Below are 7686 nucleotides of genomic sequence, written 5' to 3' on the forward strand. Positions count from 1 at the left end.
CTGGTGAAACCCGCAAACTTTCTGTTGATAGGACTTCATCTGTGCACACAAACCACAGAAGCAACCCCCCCCCACCCCCTGCCGCGTGTCACTGTGGCAGTTCTGGGACATTCCTGTTCACCTGTGAATCTCTTTGTTGGGTATCATTTCTGAGGGTCACGATCACTAAACCTGACTGAAAGAATTTTTTTTTTCTTTTTTCCAGCAGGAGAGAAAACTTCCTTTTGTGGAGAAAAAAATATAGTGAGAAGAAAATTCTAATAAATGGGAAATGAGTTGGAAGGCTTTGCCTGCACTTGGCAAATATAAGGGGGCTCTCAGGGTGAGGTCAGACTTATGGGAAATTTAGGAAGCACCATGGGGGTCAGGGGAAGAGAGCTGGAAACAGGGTATGAAGCTGAGAACCCAGGACAATGTGGGGGCTCGTCTGGGATGGGGTCCACCAAATGTGGGGCGCTTGGGTCAGGTGGAGCTGGCTCCACGGGCAATGAAAGAATTCACCCCAGGCAGAATAAAAGATATGGAAGTTTACTGAAAACACCATCAGGGAGTGAGTGGCAGGTAGGACCACAGGAGAGACTGTCTGCCCCAAGGCGGTGGTGAGGAGCCACAGTTAATAGGGTGCAGTGAGGGAGTATGAGGATGTCTGGAATTTTCCCTTTTTTGGTAATCTTAGGGCCTGTTCTTGGTTGTAATTGGTCAGTTAGGGCCTATGGCTATTTCAAAGTGGATCACTTAATGAACCTGTTTGCAGTCAGCTCTGTGGTCACTGTGGGCCCTTTTGCCTTGCTCTACAGACAGGAGAGGTTCCTGCCTGCCTCATGGGGACCAAGAGTGATAATTTCTTTTTCTTTTCTTTTTTTTTAATTAAGATTTATTTATCGGGGCGCCTTGGTGCCTCAATTAAGCAACTGCCTTCGGCTTGGGTCATGATCTCAGGGTCCTGGGATTGAGCCCCGCATTGGGCTCCCTGCTCAGCAGGAAGCTTGCTTGCTTCTCCCTCTCCCACTCCCCCTGCTTGTGTTCCCTCTCTCGCTGTCTCTCTCTCTGTCAAATAAATAAATAAAATCTAAAAAAAAAATTTATCTTGGGGAGGGGCAGTGGGAGAGGGAGAGAGAGAATCAAGCAGACTCTCTGCTGAGTGCAGAGCCCAATGCGGGGCTTGATCTCACAATCCTGATATCATGACCTGAGCCGAAATCAAGAGTCAGAAGCTTAACTGACTGAGACACCCAGTAGCCCCAAGAGTAATAATTTCAAACCTGGATTTCGAGTAATGTTCAATATTTATATGTGGACTTAATGTTTGTGATATTATTTGCAGTCAACTATGTTTCCTTCTGTATTTTTGTGTTAAGATGATTTGTTGTTCCAGATTTTTTTCCCCAGACAAGTGGAGCCAGGCACATGCTAAGTGAAGTGGGGTACCCCAAAGTAAATGGTACTTAGCTGACACAAGGGCTTCTGCCAGATGAATTTAGCCACCCTCCCAACCTATACTCAAAATTAAACTTTTTTTTTTTAGATTTAAAAACGTATTCAGGGTTGACTGAGATATACATAATATTGCACTTGATATGAAGTTCAAGAGCAGGTAGAAACTAATATATGGCTGTAAAAGTCAGAACAGGGATCACCTCTGAAGGGGCTCGACCGGCAAAGGTTCACGAAGGTTCATGGTTGATAAAAAGTTCCTACTGTTACCCAAACCTGGGTTTGCCTCTTGGTGGATGTTGAGCCAAAGACGCAACTGAGCCAAAAGAATAGGAAAAGGAGGAGTTTCACTTGCAATGAGTAAAGGAGAACACGGGGGTTATTTCCCAAAGTGGGGTCTCCTCCAACAACAAAGCTGGGGAAGTTGGAAGCCAAGGGTGCACACAGATTCATGAAGGGGGTGGCACGATGGAGAATGCAGTGTGGTGTTGGGGCAAAAGTCATCTTCACGTGACAGAGTCAAGGTCTTAGTGGATCGAAGTCACGAAGCCAGTGAGGGTCAGCACCAATTCCCTGGCTTTCGTTGGTCTGGTATCTGAGTGTTCAAAGGGGTTTAAGTCCTGCAAAGATAACTCAAGAATGTGTATCAGGTCAATCTTTACTTTTGAATCAGCACTGGGAGTTTTACCACTGATTTATTGTCCTTGATATGATTAGGTTATCTCCTGGCCCGATAGTGACTGTTCTTATATTCTTTTGTTCCCTTAAAATCACTGACTCCCGGGGTCGATTCTTTTGCAATCTCAACATATCCCAGGAATGTCGGCAAGAAATGTGCTTTGGGCAAGTAGTGCGGGTTAGGCGTAGATCATGCAAGATGTCTGGGGGCCTAGCGTGACTTTTCTTATGGCAAGAAAACTATGTCTCATCTTTCTTTTTCCGGGGACTCCTAACTCTTTCTACTTGTTTTAGGTGTTGGTATTAGTGTTTTATATATTCATCAAAACGCATCAAACTGTACACCTTAATTAAGACCTGTGCATTTTTCTGTGTGCAAATTATACTTAAACAATAATTTTTAAAAAACCTTAAAAGACACTGTGAGCTCCCACATTTTAAATGATAGACTAGTTTGGGTTGCTAGTCCACGTTCATGTGTGCCGGACATGCAGCAAAGCCCACTGCAGAGATGTTGAGGGTGCAGCAAAGAAAAATTCATTCGAAAAGCCGAAAAAGGAGAGGAGATGGGGGAGGGCGGCACAAGCCTCAAATCCACCTCTCCAAAGGGTAGAGTCAGAGATGTTTTTAAGGGCAAGTGGAAAAGGATCTGGGAGAGGAGCTACTTGATTCAAAATCAGATAGAAGAAGTCACTAAGTAAAGGAGGGTTGATCTCCTTTTGTTGAGCTCAAAGAGGAGGTCACTGGTCCTGACTGGTTCAATTCAGCCTGGCTTTTTTTTTCTTCTTCTTCTTCTTCTTTTTTTTTTTAAGTATGCTCTACCCGCAAGATGGGGCTTGGAACTCACAACCCTGAAATCAAGAGATGCATGCTCTACCGACTAAGCCAGCCAGGCGGCCCATAGTGTGGCTTCTTGATGAAATCTTGATTTCCTGCAAAACAATTAAATTAACTTTTGGTTATCATGGCATCAGGCAAGAATATTATCTTTTTTTAAAAAGATTTGTTTGACAGAGAGAGACACAGCGAGAGAGGGAACACAAGCAGGGAGAGAGCGAGGAGCAGGCTTCCCACTGAGCAGGGAGCCTGATGCAGGGCTCAATCCCAGAACCCTGGGATCATGACCTGAGCTGAAGGCATATGCTTAGCGACTGAGCCACCCAGGCGCCCCAAGAATGTTATCTTATAGGGGTATGGTGGCAGATGGCATTCCGAGAAGAGGCAGAAATGGGAAAAAGCTAATTTCGCTTCTCTGCTCTGGTCACTCCTTGGTGACTAGTTTCATTAGCTCTCTTCCTTAAAATCAGCCCTGGAGAAACTATGAAAGCCAAAGGGAAACATAGATTCCAGAACCAATGGAAAATAATGAGGCCGCCCTCCCCCTCGGCCAGCCCTGGACAGAGGCCGCCAGCCCTGGAGGGAGGCTGCCTTGAACTTGAATGTGGGAGGGAGGTACTGCAGCCAGTGGTGGGGGTGGGGTGGGGGAGGGAGGCCTGCTGTGGCAGGGGGAGGTGGGGGGGCAGTTGGGGGGGGTCCTGGAGGAAAACGATTTTGCTTCCTTTTTGGGGATTTATTTGGATGACTGCCTTTGCGACCAAGACTTGTTTGGTTTGGTTTATGGGTCTGCCTTGCCTGTACCTTGAGCCTCTTAGGACAAATCTTCACGTTCCTCCCGCACAGGTACGTGTGAGGTGATGTTGGCAATACAAAAACCCTGCCAGGGTTAGCATGCAAGCAGAAGCATCATTTACTCTTCCCTCTTCCTCCAACCCCCAGGGCTGGGGAATCAACCCCCTTCCCACTGTTTCTCTCTAAGGAGTAGAAGCGTGTCGAAACCTCGAGCAGTGGAAGAGCTTGGTGGGCTGGTGGGCAACCGGAGGATCCACAGCTACCTGCGGCTCCTGGCCCCTTCCCTCTCCTTAAATTCATCAGGGCTGACTTAAATTGGGGCTGTAACTTCCACCCTTCCCACTGCTTACTTCCAGACAAATTAGTGCAGAGCTATCAGATTGGATCCTGATGATTTAGCCACAGACGGAAACTTTTTTCTGTCCATGAGTTTCACTTTTCCTTTTTGTCTGGCTCATCTTTGATGGAATGGACACAGCTCCTTCCCTATATTGCATGTAAAACCGACCCCTTGGCACCTGGCTGGCTCAGTTGGTAGAGCATGCAACTCTTGATTTCAGGGTTGTGAGTTCAAGCCCCACATTGGGTGTGCAGCCTACTTTAAGAAAAAGAAAATAAAATAGATAAAAACTGTTCTTACTTTGACAATTCCTTCCATAAGCACATGTACCATTACGTTCCTCACTTTCTCACCACTTTTGATGTAAATACTATTTTTACATGTTTCTTTTGTAATTGCTCATCTTAGTACTTTGAAGACACAATGGCTTTATGCTTATTGGTTATCATGGGGTCAATGACGTGTGAAAAATTACTCGGGCACAAGGACAGCAACACCAACTGTGTTGTTCACGGTGGCAAATCTAAAACGACCTTTCCCTATAGCCAATGCCACCTGTTGGTGGAGGGTAAGAGCAACATGCTTTTTTTTTTTTCTGGGGTTTTTACTTCCGTGAAACTGTAGACATTGAAGTTTAAGTTGAAAAGCTTCTCTATACATATTATTCTGTGGCTTTAAAAACAATTCATTATGTATGATAGACACCTTTCCTTGTCAGTGCTGTAGATCTACTTCATTCTTTTTGTGACTACGTAGTATTCTGTGGTATTTGTACACCATAACGTAATCATTCCCCTATTGATGGACATTTAGGTTGTTCCTAGGTATTTTTTCTACAGACAATTCTGTAAAATACATATCTTTAGGTTTAAATGTACATTTCTTTGATTTTCAATGAAACTGAGCATCTTTTTAAATAGACCTGTACTTCATGATTTTTTTTTTTTGACTGAAGACTTTATGATTTTTAAGTACTCTATAATATTACAAGGTATGGCTATATCACGACCTATCTGGGTTACCCCTAATGTGGGACATCGCATTGTTTCTTTTAAAATCAAATGCTGAACTATATGGACTATCTGAACGTGGGGAAACTTGTGTAGCTGACCAGCCATCTGAAAAATGTCTTGAGTTAATGAACTGGCTTTGGTCATCAACTTGGTCAGGTGGCTTCAGATATTTATATTTTATTGGGGAGACAGGGAAGCATAATTTTTGAAATATTTGCCCAAACACCAAGTGGCAGCCAGACCTCCACATTCTCCTCCATTATTCCAAAGAATAATTATCAAATTATAGTTGGATAAGCATTATATCAGAACCATTTCCACCCCCGTTTTCTGGGATTTATGTATATGTTTGGCCAACTGCCTTTTTGATTAGGAGCAGTTTTATTTGTCCATAGGAAGATTCAGGGCGTCACTATTTGTCATAAAAGAGGAAACAGACATAAAACCAATTGGACCCTTTTTAGTACTCTAAGGATTTTTCTTAGTGTTCCTCAGTGGCAACTGTCCAGTTTGTGCACTGCCTCGAATAACCTTTAGAGGTTTTATAGCAGCTTGAAATTTCTCTTTATCATTGGTTTTCATGTGGTTATCATGTATCCATCTGGATTTATGAAGCCACATCGTATTTGATAGATTTAAGCACGTACCCCTCTTTAAGTAGTCAGCAGATGATTATAGACAATTTGATTTCTTATCATGCCTCCTAAGAAGGATGCCGGCCTCCCTCCCTTCCTCTCTGTTTGCTGTTGAGGAATAGCATACAGATGACAAAGTTCATAGCCTGTCCCAACCCTAAGTGCTTAGTGGATTTTTACATGTGGACACATCCATGTGACCACCACCCACATGAAGATGGAGAAGGTTTCCAGCAAACCATTCAGCTTCCTGTGTTCTTTCCCAGTCTATGCCAGCCCCCTCCTGGAGGTAACTACAATTCTGACTTCTGTCCTGTTTTGCCTGTTCTTGCATATATCAGTACGTGCTCTTGTGTGTGGCTCCTTTTTGCTTATAAGTCTATGTTTTTGAGATTCATCCATGTTGTTGAGTGTGCACATGGCTGTTTGTTGCCGTTGAGTAGTACCCACCATGTGGCTACACCAGTTTGTTATCCGTTTATCTCTTGACGCATTTGAATTGTTTCTGGCCATTGGCTATTACCATTCAGGCTGCTAGGAATATGCTTTTGCGTGTCTTTCTGTGCAGTCACATCCCTTGGGTGTACACTTAGGGTTATAATTGTGGAATGTGAAGGTAGGCATGTATTTAGCTTTAGAAAAATCTGCTAAACAGGTTCCCAAAGAGGTTGTAGCATTTTATATTCCTATCAGTAAGATATGAACATTCTGGTTGCTCTAGGTCCTTGCTGACACTTGTCATTGTCAGTCTTTTTAATGTATACATTCTGATGGGTATGTTGTGGTATATCCTTGTGGTTTTCATTTGTCGTTCAAGGCTATTTGATTCTGTGGGTCACTCTACTCAGGGTTTTACTTTTTATCCGAAAAGCCCTTACATTTTGTATAGTGGAATATGCCAATTGTTTAAGATGGTTTCTGAGATGATTAGACTCCTTTCACCAATTTGATTATTCCCAGCCTTGACATCAGTATTCTCATAGCCTGAAGAATGTGTGTATGTGTGTGTGTGTGTGTGTGTGTGTGTGTGTGTGTGTGTGTGTGTGTGTGTTTATACCTCATAGGTCTCTGTTTCTGAGAACAAGCTTTCTCTAGAATGTTCTTGGCAGCTGGAGTCATGCCAGGTGATTTCACCTGTAATAAACTCTTCAGATCAGTATCTTTTCAGTTTCAGGAAAGGACTTTGTAAGCTCACATCCCACACTCAGTCCAGAGCCTGTTAGATAGGATGGAGAAGGGACAAGTGAGAAATTGGAGCAGCTCTGATTCAAATATAAATCTAGGTAAGAAAAACCTGAAGGAGTGAATTTCACTGGGCCTGGACAGTTACTGACAGTGCAGTAGCCACCTTGAGGGCATCATTGTTAGTCGTAAATCTCATTACTCTAAATTATACTTCAAACATCACCTTCTCAATGAGGCCCACCCTGATTACCCTATTTAAAATGTGACATCCTCCCCCTCCCTGCCATTCCTGAACCTTTTTACTTTACTCTATTTTCCCCCATAGCCCTTACCATCTTGTAACATAATTTATCTATATATTATTGTGCCTAACCCACCTTCCCGTATTCTTTCCACAGCTGGTGCTGGGACCCTGAATTAGGACCTTTCAGCTTTGCCAGCTGGTCCCAGTTAGACTCTGCGGAAGCTGGAGGGAGGGGGCAGCCAAGGAGGAGGGACTTGCTGCCTCTGGTTTGCTTCCTGCTCCCCTGAGCTTCTCCCCAGCAACAGATCATCACCCCAGCGTGGCAGGTCCTTCATGGGGCAGGCTTTGTAGTGTTTGTCACCCTTCCAGAAGCAGCTTCACTGCACCCCCTCTGAGACCCCAGCCCCAGCCAGGCAGCACCTCCTCCTTAGAGGTCTGAGTTTTAGTTCTGCGGGGCCTCCTGTGAGCCTCTCAAGTGTGATGGTCCCAACCTCCTCCCCGTGCACCCCCACCCCCCTGCCCTAGCGG

The sequence above is a fragment of the Zalophus californianus genome, chromosome 4, assembly GCF_009762305.2.
Source record: "Zalophus californianus isolate mZalCal1 chromosome 4, mZalCal1.pri.v2, whole genome shotgun sequence".
Lineage (NCBI taxonomy): Eukaryota > Metazoa > Chordata > Mammalia > Carnivora > Otariidae > Zalophus > Zalophus californianus.